The 18,847-nt window shown below is 39.6% G+C and overlaps 1 long non-coding RNA gene across 1 annotated transcript; it reads left to right on the top strand.

The window, feature by feature from the left end:
• The first annotated feature begins 125 nt into the window (after nucleotides 1-125).
• Nucleotides 126-12,212, top strand: LOC311444417. Its single transcript, XR_014697877.1, has 7 exons — nucleotides 126-493; nucleotides 1,455-1,582; nucleotides 6,999-7,181; nucleotides 9,766-9,829; nucleotides 9,929-10,074; nucleotides 10,210-10,263; nucleotides 11,087-12,212. It is a non-coding gene; the product is annotated as an uncharacterized lncRNA (long non-coding RNA).
• Nucleotides 12,213-18,847: the final 6,635 nt, after the last annotated feature.

Below are 18,847 nucleotides of genomic sequence, written 5' to 3' on the forward strand. Positions count from 1 at the left end.
AGGGGCGGGGCGCCTCTTGAGCCGGGCGGCGCCCTCTGGTGGTGTGCCACAAGATGGCGGGCGAGGCCTCGCAAGATGGAGGGCGGGGTCTCCCCAGGTGCTACCGCCCCCGCTCCCCGCCGAGCGGGGCTGGGCAGCGCCCGGCGCTCCGTCCTCGCCGCCTTCACGTGCCGGGCGCCCCGAGCCGCGGCAAGTCCCGGCTCGTTCCTGAGGCGGCTGCGCTTTGTTTGTGGTGTGGAAATATTTACGTTGGCATCTCTGCGATAAGTCAAAATTAACTGAGAGACCAGACTCCCTTAGCCTTTTGCTTAAAGCAGCCTGAAGTGGCAAGCTTCAGGTGGTCCCTTTCAAAATACACTCCCACTCCCTTCCCTTTGTTTATATTTGTCTGGTTGAGTGGGATAACCATCGGCTTTCTGCTGAGGGAACAGCCAGGAATTACTGAGGTGAAGTTGAAGTGAGAGTAGAGCCCGTGGAAGATACAATTCTTGCTGTGGGTAGCCGGTCATGTGCTGTATAACTTGCATAACTTTTTTTTTTTTTTTTTTTTTTTTTTTTAGAATTCCCTGTTAAGACGTGGTAGTGTTACCTGGAAAAGGCGTGTTATTGCTGAAAAACACCTCAAATTGTTTAACAATATTCAGAGCAGAACATACTCCACTTAAGAACTGCCTTTAGGACAAGTAAATGGAATTGCTTAATATTGAAGAGCTTCTACTCAAAGCTCTATTCTTCTTCTTCTCCCAGTCTATACAAATACCTGGGATTGCCCCAGCCCAAGTGCAACACCTTGCACTTGGCCTTGTTGAACTTCATTAAGTTCTCACGGTCCCACTTCTCCAGCCTGTCCATGTCCCTCTGGATGGCATACCTTTCCTCTATTGTATTGACTGCACCTTTCAGCTTGGTGTCATCTGCAAACTTGCTGAGGGTGCACTCGATTCTGTCACCTGTGTCATTGACAAAGATATTGAAGAGCACCAGACCCAAGCACTGACCCCTGAGGGACACCACTTGTGACTGGCCTAGCGATAGCTACCCTGAGAAAAGGGTAGCTATCTTTTCTTCAGTGAAGTCTATCTGCTTGTCTGTTATTTATTTTTTTTAAAAAGGAAGCTGAATGACAAATCTAACCTTTAGTCAGCTTTTCTGCCACCCCTCCTAGCTAGCCCTCCTGATACAACTGAACACACAAATCAGGGTCTTTCTCTGCATCTTTTGTTTCCAAAGATGTTTCTTTTATTCTGAATTGCTTTCTGCCTTTTTTTTTTTTTTCCCCACTTCTAATTGTGGCAAATTTCAAACAGTCAACACCTGTTCTTGGCAATGCTTTGCCCTCCCCTGTAGCTCAATGTTTTCTGTTTAGCAATCATAGAAAATAAATAAATGCATTTACTCACATAAAACAGATGAGCTGACCAATGTGATACTAATACAGCTGTTGTTCACAGCAGGGTGTTTCTGTTAGTCATGGGCATGCCTTATACAGTTGCATCCCAATAAGGACGAACTGCAATCTGGCATGTATAAGTTCTGGCCCCTGCTACCTGAAATGAATGATGTGGTGGATTTACTCTGGGAGGTAGGTCTTTGCATTACAGCTGCAGGAAATTACAATTGTTTTCATTATCTCTGTGTGTCTTGGATTAATGCTGTGAAATTACTTTCTCCTTAACGCAGACTGTGGAAAAAAAAAAAGATTAGTTGCAAGAGATTTTTGTTCAGTAATGAGAGCTATGTTTACTTTTCACTATTTAGAAACATTGGCTAAATGCAAATGAGAGCACTGTGTGTGGCTGTTTTGGAAACATTTGGAAAAAGATGAAGCAATATTCTTCCCAGAAGTGCAATACAAATTTAGTCTTCCCAAATGATGACAACAAAGACTTTTTTTTTTTTTCTCTACTCATTCAGGAAAGTTATATACTTCTGCAGGCCATTTATCAGTTTGGGACACTTGAGAGGGGACTACAGTATAATTCGATTTATTTAACTTCAGGATCCCATTTGTTAGAACATGGATCTAAGTTATGCTAAAATCTTATATGTCATAAGGCTTAAAATGATGCAGGTTTCAGTTTCATCTCTTGATATGCCTGTCAGATAGCCAAGGGACCTAGTGCTGCTGTTGGTCTCTTTCCTTGGTTCCAGGGGCTGATAAGTGCTTTTCCTATTTTGTTTGAGCCTTTTATTGCTCTTCAGAGAATACAGTTTGAAGGGAAGCCTGGCAGGGGGACATGCTGATTCTTGATTCTGCCTTCTTGCTCAGGACATGTGAAGATCTGATATACTTCTTGCATGCTCCTTTGAAGTAAAAATGTTTGCAATTGAGTGTTGAACCACACTTTTTACTTCAACCTGAGATTAGTCTGTCTGTTGTTCTGAGATAAGCTTTGGAACCTTTGTTAATTGATAGGTGGCATCCTTGTTGTTATACAATGCAAGTAATTCATGTGAAGAGGAATTTGGAACAGCTACTGTAACTGCAGTGCTTCTTCATACTGAGATAAAAATGCTGTTAGAAATCATGTCATCACATGCCATGCCATACCACAGTGCTGCACAAAGCTGTATCTGCAGGACTTCGTGGTTAGTTACAACAACAGAACTGCTTACCCACATAACAAAACAGCTTCTAAAACCTAGGCACGTCTGAGTAACATCTGTATCAAAACACTTTTTTTTTATTTATTAACAAATGCTTTCTATCTGCCACTCATGCTTCTTTAAAAGGTAACCTACTCCTTCAAGGGATTTTTCTAAGTGTGCATTGAACTTACCATGCTCTATGTTGTTCTTTGGGCAACTCTCTCATTGCTTTTTGGTTCAGAAGTCGTTTCCCTTCAATTACTGTTGCCTGTATACATTAAGGCATACAGTTACTTATATTCCTTCCTTGGTGTTTTGGCATTCTGCACTTGGAAGTGCAAAGTAATAGGTTTTTAACCTGGGCTATGTGATCTGATAAAATCCTTATTCCAGAGGAAGCGATATAGTAGCAAGTCTTATGTGAACACAGAGTGCACGCAGATGCAGATCTGACTGCATGATATGAACTGCCATCCTGCTAAATATAGCTAAGCAGTATGATTTATTGCTTTGCTATGGAAAAGAGACGCTTTGCCTTAGTTCTCAAATCATTTGAAATTGGAAGCTGACATAAGCGTCAAAGACTTCCCTCCCCCGGGTGGCTGTTGTTAGTCCGCTGTGCTCTGCATTTTGCTGTGCTGTGCTGCCAAGTGCGGGCCTCCCCCAACGTGTCTGTGCAGTGCTCCAGGTGCAGCATGTCTATGTCTGAGCAGTGTGTAGGCAGTGCTTGTTGTTAGCCATCAAACCCTGCAGCACATCTCTGGGGTTTTCTTGCACTTTAACGTTTTTCTGCACTGATACTCTTCCTGTCTTACAGTAGTCTTTCTCTGTCACAAAAATTTCTTCCATGTACGTTCTATGTTCAGAGTCCTTACAGATGGTAGCTTTTCTTTCTTTTACTTTCTTATCAGATAAGAGGTGACAGGAAGATAAGATGACTTACACAGGTGGTTCAGTATGTTCAGGAGAGAATGAAAGTAAACATTGGAGTTCTGTGTGTGCCAGACTGTGCCATTATCTACGTGCTTCTCATAGTCACTTCTCTGAAGACCTTATCTTTCCCTAAGGAGAAGCAAATTCTTCTAAACTCTGCAGCAGTTGGACAACTGGTCAAGTTTTTACCATGTGAACACAACAAAATAATATTTAAATGCTGAAAGTAAGCTTTTTTTTTTTTTAATATATATATTTATTTATTTTTAATTTGGTAAACAGGACTGAAACTGTCAAATGAGGGCAACAAATGCTGTCAGTACATTGCTACATAAGGCACTACAGATTGATAATTTTTTTCTTCATCACAAATGTTGGATACAAGGGCCAAGGACTTCCTTCTCAGCAGCACGGTGAACAAGCTGCTGTGCCTCTCAGTTCTGCTTAGGAGCTGCTGTAAGAGTTCAGCACAGATACAATATGAATTAGGTCATGAATATCTATCTGCAAGGGCACAAAATTGTTTCTTCCTACTGTCTACAGAGTTAAAATTCTCAAGCGAGACTTATTTCAACTGTTGCTGGTGTAGCGAATGGCTTATGTGAACTCTGTAGCTGGTTGTCTTTACAGCACTGGCTAACTTGACTTTGCTTGGCATTTATTTGAGAGAGAAGCCTTTATCTCATTTCTTTATAGTTCAGAAATCTTGTTTCTTTCAATTTATGTTGCCTGAAAAAATCTAATGCATGTAGATACTTACTTCTCCACCAGTGTTTTTAATGCTTAAATGCAGAGATGTTTTCAATTTAGCTCATGGAAACATGCAAACAAACATACAAAAGCTAAAATCTTATGTTGCTTCCTATATATTTGAGAAAATAAGCTGAAATTAATTGACACCACGGAGCAAAACCATCTGTCTGTCCACATCCTTTATGCCAAGTTTGTTAAAAAAGACTTGCAGGTACATTTGCAGCACCAGTGGAGAAGGATCCTCCTTCCCCAGAGAGCCCCTGAGCGTGGACGGGAGGTGCAGCCGCCTGAGCCTGGTGGTGTTTGCATCATGAGCCCAGGAGCTGGGGCTTTCTCCTGCCTCCTGCTGCGGCTGCCTGCTGAGACAACCAGGAGTGAAGGGAAGCGAGACTGAAGCATTCAGTTTCCAGCTGTTTCAGGATGTGGTTTCAAAACTATACTTTTCTGAGCTTTAAAGCCTTTACATGACTTTTCTCTCTCACTGTAGCTCTCGCTGTAGTTCTTCTCTAATATCAATATATCCACCCAGAAGAGGAGCTTTAAAAAATGTTGCACCATAGCTTTCCTACACAAAATTTCTGCAGCTGTCTTGAATGTCTGCTTTCTTTTAACTTGTCACTACAAGGCAGCCAAGGTCAGGTAAAATCTGAGTCATGTCATTCCAATGTTTTCCGTCTTCCTGCGTCCTGTTTCTTTGCTTGCACCTATGTGCAGGAGGTGGTCAGTAAACGCTTGTATTGCCATGGAGTGAGAAATAAGGCAGAATGACGGTCAGGTTTTTAGCAGAAACTGACATCTAATTCTTAGCAGATCTAGCGTGGCAGTGAGATCCTAGACGACCACTAGGTGTCCTTGCCAGCCCAAGGAGAGGATGCTTCCTGTGTGTGACAGAGGAAGCAGTATTCCAAGTAACTCACTGTTTCATTAGGTAAGGAAACACTCCAGGAGGTACAGCAGGTTGTATCAGTATCAGGGGCTTGTTAGGGTAGCCAGCTGGCCGACAGCAAGACCGAAGCAGCTGTTAGCCTCTGTTCCTCTAAAAATAGTGATTCAAAATTGACATTGAAAGCAGCTTCGGCACCTTCCCCCTTTGTATGTTGTCTGCTGTCATGGCCAGAGCTCAGTGTTGGGTTGTCACACAAGGAGGGGAAGAGGAGGGAGAGCTAGGGAGAGCTTGCCTGTGCAGCTGTGCTCCTTCATGCGAAGGAGTGTAAGTGTAAAACTGAGAGTGACTGTTTGTGCATCAATGACTTTTGTCTTAATTACTAAATATATTTGTCAAAAGCTGTATTCATCCTGTTTCCTCCCTTTGCACCTATCACTGGTTTATTATCGATTTATTTCACTCTCCCTATTAAATTAATAAAAGTTTGTTTTATTAGAAGAAACTTTGTACTTTAGAAAGCTGCAATGATTAACAAGAAAGGTAAGACCAGAAAAAAAAAGCTTGGTTAGAGAAGTAGAGTTTAAGAAAAAACATATTTTGCATACTAAGTGCTTGGATTTCTAGAAGGCTCAGTGGAAATCAGCATGAGGGAACTTGAGAGAGTCGTTGGGTGCAAAGGCAGGATGTCCAAAAGAGTGTGTCTAACATCCCCTCAGAAGCACTACTCACTTATATAGGATCCAGCTTTTCTGTTTCCACTTGCTATATATGTAACTTTTTTCGTCAGACATTTGCTTACTACTGGTGAAGTGAATAACTCTAAAAATCCTTTGTGTGACCCTCATGAATAATGACCTTGATTTGTATCTTGAGTAGAAAAGAAAAAGTTATTTGTTTAAAAATGAAGGTGGAAGCATCAGTCCCACATCTCAAGACACAGCCCTTCTGAAAGAAAACAGATTGGCTGCCTCTGCTATAAACTCTTAACTACAAATCAATCTGTTGCTACTCTGATATTCCTGTATAATTGCCCATGAATGCAAACTTAAGTACGTCAAGTATTCACAGATGCAGAACATCAGAAATAAAGATTATAGTAAATCAGACCTCATGAATATGCATTTTTTGTTGCCAGTAAATAATCTGAGTTATCTAAATTAAAATTCAAAATTACATATTGAGAAAAGGAAGTGTTCTTCTTTTTAAGAGTTGGAAAACATTTGCAGTAGTCTTCCTGCCATTACTATGCACATAATAATCATCTGAAGCAAATGATACTTCTTTTTATGCTGCTTGTTTTAAATAGCTTTTATTTCTTAAATTGGTGTTAAAAATAGCCTGAAAACTCTAACGAGCAGTGGGCTGTGGGCCTGATTGGAAGCCACTGACAGCAGCTGGAACCTTTGGCCCATTTACTGTTCTTGTGATAATGGTTCTGGACTGAAGCAGCACTAAAGGAAACCAGTTCATGTCCATTAAATGCAATGTTACAGGTGTTAATTAAAAGCATTCCTAGGACTTAGACACTTAAAAAGTAGAAGCCCAAAGTGCCTTAATCAGTGCAAGTTGTTAATATCCCTTCTACTTGGGCAGCAGCTGTGACAAGTGGCTTGCTCCAAGGTGCCACACTTGTTACACTAAAGTACCTGAAGCAAGTGCACACTCTCCACCTGCTCTGCAGTCTGCTGGGTGGGTGGAAGATGCTTCAAGAGGGTAGCAGCACAACTTGAGGGCACCACTAACTGCTTCTGTGCTGCAGCTCTTCCCTATTAGTTCTGGCAGATGTGCTATAGAGGATTAAGACTGAATAGCTAAGGGTGTACTTCTGCTCTTCCAGGTGTCTTTGGTGGTTGCCATGCTTGAGGCAAGGCTGTCCTGGTTTCTCCTCAGTGGCTCTGCTGGCTGAAGGCTTGCCCATCCCTGCACATCAGCTCCCGCAGGCTGAGGAGTGTGGTAGAGTAGAGGTCCTGGGACCACCACCAGGCAGGCAGGGAGGGAGCCTGCCATGGAAGCAGAGCAGGTACTTGTGGGAGTGACATCTTCACCCATCTTCTATTTAACCCATCTATATGTCGTTCAGAAGTCTGTGTAAATGTCTGTTTAATCCCCACTGTCAGGGCCCTGAGAGCACCAGCAGGTTGTAATGATGCTGATCATCCTCACCTGGGATTTCCATCCCCCCAGCTCCCTGCACATGGGCCCAGGAGCCTCATTTAAGCTCAGAACTGCAGTGTAGGAAGCCTTAATGTCATGCAGACCTGGTGATTTGGTTTCCACACTGACCCTAGGCTTGTGTTGGTACCTCTCACCTGTCTGTTAACCACAGGACTGGTATTGGAGCCCTTGGCTGCCACCAGCCCCATGCTGCTCCCTGTGTGATACTAGTAGGGGCCCTGCCCTGCGCTGCCTGTGCTGTGGCTGTCCCCAGCTTCTGGCTTGTCCTCCCTGGTGTGGTGGGGCTGCCCTCTGGTTTGTGAATTCTTATGAATTCATCCTTAAAATTTCTGTCTGATTTTTAGCAAAAGACCTGTGTGCTTTCCACTTCACTGTGTTTAGAAAAAACTTGTATTAAAGGGAAAAGTCCTATGCATCTTATAAACAAAAGAGCTTTTGTGTAAAACAGGTTTTTGTGATAAATTCTTAGTACTTTTTAACATCCAGCTCTCATCATTCTCCTGTATGTTAAGTGATATTCACAATTCCCCTATGTGTTTTTCTTTATGGAGCAGTTTGAAACAAGCAGACCCAAACCTATATATTTGCTCAAATACATTGGGCCTCCTTTTTTTGTGAGCCATCCTGGACAAAATCAAGTGTTGATAATAAACAGGTAGAGGACAGACCCTACAATCGAGTGCTTTGGAGTCTATAAACCTGTTGTTGCTATCAGCTAGAGGTATTTGTGCTGTAGTATAAAACCAGTTATTTTGTGTTGAGTTACAGACAGATACTGACTTGCCTGAACAATATCAGGAAACACTGCAACACTGCCACCTTAATTAAAAAAAATAAAAAAAATGTCTATGGAATCTAAGACAGGGAGTAGGAAATAATGTTTTGTTTTCTCTATGGAAATGGACCTCTGTGTGTAATATCACCCTCTTCTCAAGACAATTATTTAAGTTAATGCTGGCTTTTCACTCTTTATCATGTGATGCTCTATGACTATAGCATCAGAATTAGGACAAGGTTTCTTGAAACTATTTTTGCTGGAATTCCTATAAGAGAAAGATCACTGTCATCTTTTTAATCTTAATAAATTAATAAATATATATATACACATCTTTAAAAATCCTGGAATTGTCCCCTTTATATTCTTTTGTTTCATATACAGTTCAGATCCCACACATGAGGAGAATCGGGGTTTTGATTACAATTGTCAGTTATGGTGTGCTTGTTTGCTCATTGCAATAACTGTTGTTTTGAGTTAATTCATTAGCATTGTTGTAAACAAGCGCACATGAGAAAAGAAAGGGAAATAAAGAAGAGGTGAAGCCTCCTTAGCACATGTGAAACCCTATATGACACTTACTTTGTCTGGCATGACTCCTTTACTGAGGCTTGTTATATCAAATGTGTCAGAGGAGAGAGTAAAAAGCTTTTGGCTGGATTCAAGTGTGAGTGCTTGTGCGTATGGCCTGGGAGGCTCAAGAGACAAGTTTCTCAGCCATTTGGATCTGCTTCTGGGCAAGTCTCTTCATAACTTTAAGTCTAGCATAGCCATGGGAAAACTGTGATTCTAATTTCAAAAGCCTTGTTTAAGCTCATATAGATACAGGTCTCAAAGGTATTTATATATCTAGCTCTAAATGTAAAGGATTTACTTGTCTGAATTTCGTTTGAAAAGAAAGGCCATAGGGTTCACAGAGTGACATCCTATAGTCCTGACATTGATACATTAAGGAGTGTGATTTCACTGAAAATTGAGCAATAGATTAAATGACTTCAAAAGTTTACTGTGACTTTTCCTTTCCATTGCATTCTTCAGCCTTTAAACCAGAACTCTGCAAGCCAAAAAACGAAAGGTAATGTGCTGCACTATTCCTTGCTATAAATCAAAAGGGAGAAAGTCACTTGGCCAGATGGAACATGTACATTTTAACACTTCCCATAAACACCAAAACCTATAATGGATATAGAAGTTGTAATTAAGTATTGCTTGATGTTCTTATACTGATCCTAGTCAAATGTTCATTCTGTGATTCCTTTTCCTCTTATGTTAATGAAGAGAATTTAAGATGTTATAACAGGATAGCTAGATTTTCAAACTGGAACACTTCTTACTGTATACTTAAGTGAAACTGCCAAGTGAAGCAGACTTGGTTTTCCACCTTGTTTGCAGTGATAATGCACAAAACAGTTTTGAGTAGGGAAAATAGCAATCTATTAGTTTTACTAGTGTATTTGAATATCATGTAATCCAAATGCTCCTGTCTCTTGCATTTAGCTAGTGTCTGATTTGTATGCTTGCTGATGTTTATTGTGATCTATGCAAGTTACTTTAATTCAGTGAATTACAAAAACAACCTTATTTTCTCCAAAAGGTATTTAAGTTGAAAATTATTTATAAAATTTCTTTGCTGTTTGACACTCCTCTTCCCCAGCCCTGAAGACATTCAACAGACATCATGAAGAAGTAGTATACACAAGCTGTCCTTGCAGAAAATGGTGTGGGATATGAAACTTTGTGGGCTTCTGTGGGAAATTGGTAACTACCAGCAGTCCTCAGCTCTTCATGGTTACAACTTCTCTGCCTTTAATTTTTAGCTGGATATTTCCTCTCAATTTGAGAAGATTCAGGATTACTTCTCTAGGAAGAGCATCATCAGCTGGTTTCAGAACACAAAGTGATTCCTTGAATAGACTGGGGAAGCTGAGACTAGGGACTTGTAATTACTAATAAGGCTGCAAAGGTGTGCATGTTTATTTTTATTCATTCTGTGATGAGTAGTCTATGGACAGTGTGTTTTGTTCACAGAGAAGTATTTGAATATTTTAGTCATTACAAGACAGTATGACGTTGATTTTTTTTTTTGGTTGGTTTGCAGACAAAACCTTTCAAGCAACTTTGTGGATGCTGTACTCTTGATCTAGGCATACTGGTAACGCGCTAATTGTTCTGGACTAGCCTTGATCACCAATTTGTGGATACTATTGGTTTTATCTTAATATAATAGAAATATGTGGTTTGTTGTCTTATACTGGCCCGCAGAGAGCTCTTGTATTTTATGGCCTAATATCTCTACTGAGATTTTTGTGATATTAACTGAGATTGAAGCATCTCCAATGGCTCTAGTTGGTTCAAATCCAGAAATTCTTACTGACAACATTAACTGGCACGTAATTGCTAAATTACAGTATTTCTTTTAGCTCTGTGAGTCAAGACCTCTCAAAATAACAATTTTTACACATTGCTTTTCTTTTGACCTGCCCAGCATTTGCTGGGGTTTACATAGTTTTAAAGCCAAACACAGTGCTTCTCAGTAAGAGAAGGATTTACAACAAGTGGCAGAACTAAATAGTGGTTTCCAAATATGATGGGTTATAACTGAGATGCTGATTAGTTTGTAATCTCAAGTAGTGGTAGGTTGCTAAAATGGTATCTATGGTAAGAAGGTAATACAGTACCATTATTTTTTGTTGGAAACAGAACAGTTAAACAGTCGTAAGCAATCTGCTCATGCTCCAAAACCAAACACACACCCCAAAAAAGTCCCCAAAACAACAAAACTGCTGTACCAATGCAGCCTATGAGGATTTCCAGTTTAAAGAAGCAAATGGTTTGGATGTGAATGCAACTAACTGCCAATATCTCCTGTAAAGAGTGGAAGAGTATTTTTGTCTCTTATACAAAGCTTTCAGAACTAACATGTAATTGATGTGTTTTTTTTTTTTTTTTTTTTTTTTTTTTTTTTTTTGTCTCAGGTATAAAAGCACTCCAGATATATTATAGGATGAACCCAAGAACCCTGGAGGGGTGAACAAGAGTTGCTTGTGTCTTTGAACACTGAAGTATATATTTTTGGCATTATGTATCTAAAAATGCATAACAAACATCTATCAGTTTTCAGAAAAAGCCAGCATGATTCTTAGTAAATGCTGCAGATGTTGTTAAAAGCAGAAAATTTGCCAGTCTTTAAGGTTCATGAGTGGGGAAAACAAACAAACAAAAAAAAACCACCAGCACAACAACAAAAGAATCAAGAGATCATAGTAGAAATGTGAAAATAGTTCCTTGCCCTCTTGATGTCCTTATTTCTTTACAGAATATGTATTTTTTTCGTTACTCAGAAATCTTGTCTCAGACCAAACTCTGAATACAAAAAACTTTTTTGAACAATCAATTTACATGAATAATAAGTTGCCAGCACTAGACAGCATTTCCTTTTGAGACTAAAGGAACTCAGGAAGCTGATAATTTACTATTTGTGTTTTGCAGTCTATTACGTAAATCAGTTTCAAGACCAAATACGCCAAAACTGGCAAATGTCCTTATTGGTTTAATTTCTTAAAGTTTCTGGGAAAGCTAGAACTAGTCAGCAGTGAAATGAAAATGAAGGAAGAGTTCACATGGCTTCCATAGCAGGTAAATCACCAAATATTTTATTTTAGGCTATTTTAACAGCCAACTGTTGTGTTCCACTGTCACATTGCATCCAAAAGCTGGTACCATCATCCTTACCTGTAAGCGCCTTCCTGGACAGGCATCACCTTCCTTTGTTAGTAAGGAAGTAAATTTGAGGAATTTTAGTCAATTGTGCAATGAATTTGAATTTCAGTATTGCTAACAGTTAAAGGGAGACATTGAGCAGTGTGTTCTGAAATAATTGTGTTTTTCCTACAAGAAAGTTTAAGTAAGTTAGGATAAAAATGCAGAAGCTTAAATTGCCTGACCTTTTCTGTTCTTCATACTAGGAGAAGACTTGGCAAATAGGGTAGAAGCTATTTTCCAGGCTTTGCCTATTCCTAGTTTGTGTGATGTTGTTTTTACTTTTTTAGAAGGATGTCAGTAGTGCAATTGTGATAATAAAATGTTTCTGTCTATCCAAAACTGGGTCCAAATCGAATCAATTACACAGTAGCGAAACTGAGCTATCAAATTTGCAGGGTTGCTGAGATTTGCTGTCAACTTTGGTTTTATCTAAATTGCAGAGAGGTTACAAGCAGGCAGTTTAACAGGATTGTTGGGTCTGCCAGTGCCAATGGGATAGGTCAGCAAGGCAAGAGAAGAGTTAACAGAGCTTCAGGTTACATGAATGCTCGCTACAAGTCTAAAAAGATTTCACTCCAGGGATGCACTGGAGAGCTGGTGTTGGGACCAAGGTAGGCAGTGTTAATTCAGCTAGTTACTTGCAAGGGCTAATGACACAGTTAAGGACTGAATGACACTCCCCTCTAGTGGGATGTAATGACAATTACCGATTAACTGAATCCAAAATCTGCCTCTCCCTTTTGATTTGAGCCCACATATCCACCAGCAAGCTGGGAAGAGGAACCTTGTTTAGTGTTTCCTTCTCTTGGTGGTGTGCTCCTTCCTTCCAGCACTACAGAACCTTATATAAGATGATTTGGCCTTTTCTGCCACCTTGAAGCCATTAGTTATGTTTCAGTCCAACTGATTTGTTAAGAAAAAAGTATTAGGATGCAGCATCATTGAATTCAGTAATGTCTTTAGAAAAAAAAAAAAGTGCTTTTAAATAAACCTTATGTGAATGTAACTTGAAAGACCAATTGATGGCTCAGGGACCTGAAAATGTTTGAAAAGAGTTCCCTGAAAACAGTACCTGGAAATTGTTTATTCCATGCTTGGTTGATGAACCCAAAGAGACAGAGTAGATAAGTATCCTTGGTTTTGAGTGGCAAATCATAGATGGATCATGTAGTACACAGTAAAAATGGCTGAAAATGTGGCCTACTGAAGGCATCCCCCCACAGAAATACAACAGTGGCAGCATCATTCAGTGGAATTCATTTATTTTTTTGCACAAATATTAGGGAAAGAAAAATTGAAATACTAGGTTAGGTTTCCCATATTTCACTCACATTGGTTCTGAACGGACCGTTCTCTACACTCATAGGACCTAATCCTTAGGCCAGTGTTTTTATACTAAATAACGTCTTGGTTTCACTACAGAGTAATAGTTATGGCTTAAGCTATTTCCTTCTGACTCTAGTTCCATCCAACCTCAAGAGCTGTTAACTAAGATACAGTAGTGAATGATGAGCTCCATGGCAAGTTATTTTAAGCTTTTTGATTGAGATACGTAACTGTTTAACAGTTCTAATGCGAATTCTTTTTTATTCCCTTTAACTTTAAAGGACTGGGGTATTTGTCCATGCTTTTTCAATCGCATCTTTTGGCTGTTGTCCCTAGTTGCATGTGAGTGGCTTCTTGGCCTAGCTTTAGCAGCAGCATGGCGAATGAGCTTAGAAAGCAGATTCAACTCAAACATATTATTTTTCCTAACATTTTGGATTCAAGTGATAGTGAAACAGTATCTTTAAGGGTTAGATCCAATGAATGCCTTTTCGTGGAAGGGAAAGTCTCCAAGCCAGCCTCATAACTTGCTGAACCCCATCTTCCAATAATTCTTGCTGCTGTTTCTCTCAAAAGTGGAGCTCTGTCACACTCTGCAAATTGGCACATAAATAATCAGAATATATAGAAGATTGATTCATGTAAGACTACAATATCTAGCTCTTTATGTGCCCTAGTAAGCAGTGATACATGGGTTTTAAGATAATACAGTTTGCTTCCTATTTATTAGATTTTTCATGTTAAGAGGGTGTACTAGTTGATTATAATTGCCATTGTGCTTTACCAACTAGGTGAATTAAGTAGTTTAGACAAATGAAGTAGTCCAGGTAGTAGTTTTAACAAGCAAGAGATAAATATCTTTTTACTTGCCATAGATTTAGAGGGCTGCAGCTTGCAAGTCAGTGTCCCTGCTATTGTGGAAGCCCAGCAGTTAGTACACAGCCTGTAACTGAAGCATTAGGATATTTCACTTCATATGCGGGGATGCATCCTTTTCAAAAGCTGTTTTAGGAGCAAATGGACTGAATTTCACAAAGAGAGAGCTATGATTAAAGGACAGTCTGCCTCCCTGACGGACAATTTTGGTTTAGTAGAGGAGATCTTTAGATAACCTAATGAGGAGAATTTTGTTCTTGCAGTGGGAAACCATAGCAACCTGCCACTTTAGAATGCATGGTATATAATCTATCTGTCCTTCAGACGGTATTTTGCAGTCCAGAAATAGTCATCGTTTCTTCATGTGTGAATGTAAAATGTCAGATAAAGCTGGAGTGACAGCATGGTCTCTGAGGTAAACATGAGCCCTGTTGTGCTGTTCAGGTGGTGCTGCCCATTTGGAAAGCAGATCCCAGAGGGGGGCAAAGGTAGTATGTTACTTTTCAGTTTTGTTTTTAAATAAACAGGTTGTAGGGGCCCTCTGAAAATTGGTGATGGGAAGAGCTTGCTGCAGTCCCCTTAGCGCCAAGCTTACCCTGCCCAGAAGCCCATATGTGTTCCTACTTATTTTTGGCACAGTTGTCTTAAATTACAGTATTTGGGATTAAAAGCTTTTTGGTCATTGGTCTTTTTCACATTACTTTGCTCAGGCTCAAATAACCATAAAAATAGTCAGTAATTATATAGTGGGGGTAAGTGCCCTGCAACTCACTCACAGCTGGACAAAGCTGCTGGCTGTGCTCGATAAAAATGCACCAATGATTTTATTTATTTATTTATTTTATATTGAAAATTTGTCTGAGCAATCTCACTGACTTCTCTCTGTGTTCCCTTCCCCCTTACAAGTTCTAAGGCAAAGCTGAATTCTATAGAAAGCAGCACTGAAAACAAAGCTCTTAAAATTTAGCTTGTGAATCTTACAGTCTGCTGCCTGTTTTAGAGACTGGGCTACCAGTCTGAAAGGGATGATTCACTTGGCTTTCATGTGAAGTGGCCTGAATGGATAGGGCATTGATATAAGAAAAAATGTGATATTTTGTGATATTACCAAGGATTGATTTAGACTTACCACACTGTATTTCTAGTTTGTCACCTTTAAATATTAGCATGACTCCAGCTTGTTTAGGAGTGCTTAGAAATCCGCCTTCATACCATGGAATGCTCTATACAAATGTATGTTTTGTGGAACTGAGTCATTTCAACTGTTTTTTCTATAAATCAAATTTTAACACACGATTTTTTTTTTTTTGTGGTTAAAATGTGAAATGATTTTGATAGCACTGCCATCTACTCTCACTTAAAAGGGGAGAGCAAAGCAGTATTTCATCAGTGTTTCTGTTGGTGATCATTATGCTTTTACTGTGTCAGTGGGCTGAGTCTATTGGATTTCTTCTGCTCCTGTAAACTGAATCGGCCCTTTATTGTTTGTGATGCATCAATTTCTTTAAAATTGTGGACAACCAATTCTTTCTTGTAATTTATCCCTCTACTTCTCTGCTTTCTCTAATTTAAAAAATCTTAGTCATCTGAATCTGAGCTGTTTTCAGCTTGGATTTTTTTTTTTTCTCATTCCATTTTTTATATGGTACTTGCGTTTGTGTATAAACAGAGTCAGCACTTTGTCAGGTGCTTGTGATCACTTGTGTCTAACCAAATGCTGTGGGCTTCTTACTTTGTTTTTGTTTTAGTGCACTGGCAGCCTTTCCTCCCTGTTTTGTTCAGAGATCTAATAGAAAACTACCTTGTTGTGAGAGGATACTTCAAGTTGAAATGAAGTGTAAAGGACAGTGTGTATGCTCAAATCGTTAATATCAAAACTACTGATAAAAGTAATTGTGTGGAAAACCATGGTCTTACAAGAAAGAGAATGTCAGATTCAGATTTCTCCCGAATGAGGGCAGTAGTGGCACATGATTTTTACAGTCCTTGTTCGTTTTTAATGTAACACTCATTAAAGACTGTGAGCTTTGGTATATTTATATTAGGTGTTTCAGAGAATGTGTTGTAGAATTACTTTTTTAAATTGAGAACTGAGAAATACCAGGAAAGACTGTGAAGGGAGATATTTTTATAAAAAAAGGAGTTTCAATCTAAACTCCCACTAGAATGATTTTCAAGTTCCGAACAGAAGCAAGGCAACTTGCTGAAGGGAAGAAAATGCTATCACTTGACAAGCAGAGCTGGCAAATCTGCCTTTAAAGTTTACTGTGTTTTCAGAAGATGGTCAGGTTTTACAGCACTGAAACTTTTTGCTTAACGACTGTTTTCCATGCATGTTTTTTTTAACTTTACTGCCTAGTAACCCATCAGTACCCGCCAACTCTGTTTGTATGTACTTAAATAGCATACTGCTAATTATTACATCCTCATGTGGCTGCCTTGCAGCAGCAGTTATGGAGGTATTAAATGAATACTTACCCCTCCCCATGACTTAACAGACCTGTTGTTTCCTTAATTGGCTTTTAGTACAGAACAGGGAGAGATTTTTGAGAGATCTGTTGATATAGGTGTATTAATGGGTGATACCTTCGGAAGTGTAAAATCTCTCTCAATTAAGGACCTCTTGATTTGACATCTAGTGACCTGATTTTTGCAGCAGTTACTACAGCAGTTAGGATGAGATCATAACTATTCAGGTATCTTATGGGGATGGCAGAACGATTAGCCTTGTGGGATGAGTAATAGAACTACAGAATGAATTATGTAACTGGCTATTATGGTTTCAAGAAACTTGTTACGATGTGTTTTTGACTATATCTGCCCAGGTTTAGTGAAACTTGTGCTTGTGCTCCACTGAGTCTGGAAACCCTGCAGTTACAAACCAATAGTCACATGGAAAAGCACGTTTTGTTTTTTCTACAAAAGACTCCACAGATCTATTGAATGACGTGGAAAGAGCAACTCCTGTGCAAGCACATCTACTGCTGAATTGTCACTGGTGGGCATTTGTATTTGTGTGCCTGCTGACACCTGAACAGAGCTGTGAGAGTTTCCTGACTGCTTGGCTAACACTGTGTGAAAGATGTCTGGTCCCTAGGTGAGGAGACGTGAGCTAGAGTTACGGGCTGTGTGTTGCCAGGGAGCTCGAACCGCAGCTGTCAGCAGTAACTGGTAGGCAAGGCTTTTAGTCCTGGCTGGGGTGGAAAAACCTAACACAATAAAAAAACCACCAACAAACAACAACAACAAATACCACCAAGTGTATTAGTTTTGCTTGCACATAATTTAATTCTTTTTCTAGTTGAATTTTCTGTTTTTGGGTTTATCTGCCGATATGATAAAGAAGACTCAGCATATCATGGAATAGTACTTGCTGCTTTCTATGTATTGTAAGCGATGGAACGGATGGATCCCAGAAATCTAAATTAAATCTGCATAAAACCAGGCTGACAATTGTAACAACATGCTTCCCTGTGTGCATAGGTAGCAAGCATCTGATCGGATAAGGAAAACGGGAGGTTGCCTGTAAGCTGTTAGAGGGCTGTGTGCAGGCTATGTGTTCTGCTGCAATGTGTGGCTACTGCCCTTACACTGTGTGGAAGGAGAAAGAGGAGAAAGTTAGCTGTTTTATTGCACTCCTGTGTGGGAATTTATTCTCAGTACAAATATAACCTATGTTTTGAAGCTGCCATTCTGGCACCTGTATGTCCCCAGACAGGCTGTGAACCCATCACACATGAGAAATGTGTGGGTTATATTACACTGCCACTCATTCCTTATTGAGCCAAAAATAGTGTGGGAGGCACAGTCTGCCTCATGCACACCACACACTGGCTTGTGCCTATTGGCTGCACATCCATGCAGGCTCGTGCAGCGGGTTGGAGACTGGAATATGGTAACCCCTTCTTGGAAAGAGAGGGGGAAGAGACAGACTTTTCCCCTGCTCAGTTCTACTGAGTTCTGTGGATTCTTTAACTCTTCCAGCTGTAATTTACAAAGGCAAAGAAAACAGGAAAAAACAAAAACAAAAACAAAACAAACAACAACAAAAAACAAAAAACAAAAAAACAAACAAAAAAAAAAAACAAAAAACAAAAAAACAAAAAACAAAAAACAAAAAAAAAAAAAAAACAAAAACAAACAAAAAAAAAAAACAGAAGACCTAAACTGATTAGCTAAGTATTTGCTCTTGCCTTACCATGTGCTCCTTGTAATGCATTGTGGTTTGAGGCTAAAACTGTGAAATACAACTTATCCCAAGCTTTGGGCAGCAGTTCCTAGTCTTCCTTTACACCAAACTAGCAGCTGATCTGCATCTAGCATGTGTGCAGGTCTGAGGAACTGCAGCAGACATGGAGAAACTAGGAAGGCTCGATTCTTGGCTGTGCTTTTCTTGGACATCTTTGAGTTACATCCTCCCTCTTTTGTAAATCTAAATTTAAAGCCGGGTAGTGCTTTGCTTGATGATCTTCTATTCAACATTTATCAAGAAGTTTGTGAACATCTCATGGCCAGTAAGCCTCAAACCATGTTCTGTGACCTGTGGGGGTTTGTAGGAAGGGAGCCTGCACTTTGGACATAAAATTCCCATGGCATTATTTGAATTTTTGATAAAATTATTTTAATTTGGAGGTAAAATTGCCATGGCATTATTTATTGCAACAAAATTAAGGTTGCTTCTATTACTTTTGTATGTGTTATTTCTCTCTCTTTAATTCATTCTTTGCTTCCTGTAAACCAGCTTACACATTACGCATGTAGAAGCTATTTTC

This window comes from Aythya ferina, assembly GCF_964211825.1.
Source record: "Aythya ferina genome assembly, chromosome: 14".
Classification (NCBI taxonomy): domain Eukaryota; kingdom Metazoa; phylum Chordata; class Aves; order Anseriformes; family Anatidae; genus Aythya; species Aythya ferina.